The sequence below is a fragment of the Gossypium hirsutum genome, chromosome A10 (assembly GCF_007990345.1).
Source record: "Gossypium hirsutum isolate 1008001.06 chromosome A10, Gossypium_hirsutum_v2.1, whole genome shotgun sequence".
In the NCBI taxonomy this organism is placed as follows: Eukaryota; Viridiplantae; Streptophyta; class Magnoliopsida; order Malvales; family Malvaceae; genus Gossypium; species Gossypium hirsutum.
Genome location: NC_053433.1, coordinates 88540417 through 88542814, shown reverse-complemented (window position 1 = coordinate 88542814; position 2398 = coordinate 88540417). Strand labels below are relative to the sequence as shown.

The window sequence follows — 2398 nt, the reverse complement described above, 5'->3', positions numbered from 1 at the left end:
AAACATGAACACTCCTTCTTCCCTCCTTATTAAGCATTCAAACTCCCTCATTTTCATGCCACAACATCAAACACTCCTCCTAGGCACAAGCAATGGCCGAATTCTTTCCAAGTTTTTTTCTCCCCTTCTTTTTCTTGGTTTTTCGGCTAGGAGATGGCAAGTATGACACCCATTTTTTTTGTTCCCTTTTCTATTATTATCCCCATCATTTGTTCACCAAAAGAAAACATATTAAATTAGAATGAGTGGAGCATCATCACTCCTTGGCCGGCCACCATGAATTTTATGGGCAATTTGACATGCAAAGCCATGCTTCCTCACCCTATTATTAATTAATCCTTATAATTCATCTATCATCTTTTCTAACTTCGTCAACTAGGTCCTTTTTGAATTAATTCACAATCCTAATGCTAATATTAAGCATTTAATTTCTCATATATTCACTGTCACACAACAATTTATGCAATTAAAACACGAAAATAAATTTTTGGCTCGGTAATGTGGTCTCGAAACCACATTCCGACCGGGGCCTAATTTGGGTTGTCACAGAAGAGACCCGTCAGGACCATTACTTTTCGATAGTGAGATCGATCGCACAGTTCGAAAACACAAAAGAGAAATAAGGCGAAGCTTAAGATACAGAGAGGAAGAGCAAGAGGACTATATTCACACCACAACCGAGGAGATGGCTGAAAACCAGGAAAATCCGCTACCTCTTGCGATTGCTGCTAATCAGAATCTTGCTCCGCGTACTATGTATGATTATGCTAAACCTTCTGTAACAGGAACTGAATCAAGCATAGTTAGGTCTGCTGTTGCCGCAAATAATTTTGAACTGGAACCTAACACAATTCAAATGATACAACAATTTGTTCAGTTTGATGGTTTGCAGGACGAGGATCCCGACGCTCACTTGGCGAATTTTCTGAAGTTTTGCGATACATTTAAAATCAATGGTATTTCTGATGATGCCATTCGTCTTCAGTTATTTCCCTCTTCATTGAGGAACAAAGCTAAACAATGGTTGAACTCGTTACCATGAGGGTCAATCACTACTTAGGAACAAATGACCGAAAAGTTTTTATTAAAATATTTTCCACCGGCTAAAATGACTAAATTACGTAATGATATCTCTTCTTTTGTGCAGATCAATTTAGAAACACTCTACGATGCATAGAAGAGATACAAGGACCGTTTGAGAAGATGCCCTCACCATGGGTTACCACTCTGGCTACAGGTTCAAACGTTTCACAATGGCTTGAATCCTTCCACTAAACAGATGATTGACGCAGTTGCTAATGGAACTATCAATAAAAAGACTCCTGAGGATGCTTATGAATTTATAGAAGAGATGTCACTGAATAATTATCAGTGGCAAGTCATGAGGACAAAGCCAACGAAAATAGCCGGTGTTTTTAACGTCGATTCGGTCACCATGCTCTCTAATCAAGTAGAACTTTTGAATAGAAAAATTGACGGTTTTCTTGGTTCTTTACAGGTTCACCCAGTAATGCAGTGCGAAGTAAGTGGATGTGGATCAAGCAATTTAGAATACCCACCCTATGGCCACAACATAGAGAACGAGTAGTTAAATTACATGGGTAATAATCCTCGATCTCAAAATAATCCTTATAATAACACTTACAATGCAGGTTGGAGGAACCACCCAAATTTCTCATGGAGAGGCCAAGGGAATCAGAGACCACCACCTCCAGGCTTCCAACAACCACCCTACTAACAAGAGAAAAAGCCGAACCTTGAGGAGATGATAACAAAATTCATCTCGGTGTCAGAAACTCATTTTTAGAATACCGAGACAGCACCTAAGAATCAACAAGAGTTGATCCAAGGGCTCGAAACTCAGATAGGACAACTCGCCAAATTAATATCTAAATGACCACAAGGTAGCCTGCCAAGTAACACGGAATCTAACCCAAGGGAACAACTCAACGCAATTACCATATAAGACAAGGAAGGGTTAGTAGAACCTGAACCAGAACCAGGGCAAGGAATCGTGGTAAGTAAAAGCAAAGTTGAGGTAGACCACAGTGAACAAACACCAGTAAGTAAAGAGTACAAACCTCGTGTGCTATACCCCAATGCTACAAGGAAAGACCGCACAAACGAATAATTCTGTAAATTCCTTAAATTATTAAAGAATTTACATATTAACCTACCGTTTATTGAAGCTCTTTCGCAGATGCCAAACGCAGTCAAATTCTTAAAGGAGCTTTCAACAAATAAGTGGAAGTTGGATGAGGCGTCGCATGTGGAGCTAAATGCGGTTTGCTCAGCTATACTATAGAATAAGCTAGCCAACAAATTAAAAGATCCAGGAAGTTTTACTATTCCTTGTTTAATTGGTAGCTTAGATGTTAATAATGCTTTGGCTAATTTA

General features: G+C 39.1%; 1 non-coding gene across 1 annotated transcript; it reads right to left on the bottom strand.

The window, feature by feature from the left end:
• Positions 1-1114: 1114 nt before the first annotated feature.
• On the bottom strand, positions 1115-1221 carry LOC121209290 (small nucleolar RNA R71). Its single transcript, XR_005904404.1, has one exon. It is a non-coding gene; the product is annotated as a small nucleolar RNA R71 (small nucleolar RNA).
• Between the last annotated feature and the right edge of the window lie 1177 nt (positions 1222-2398).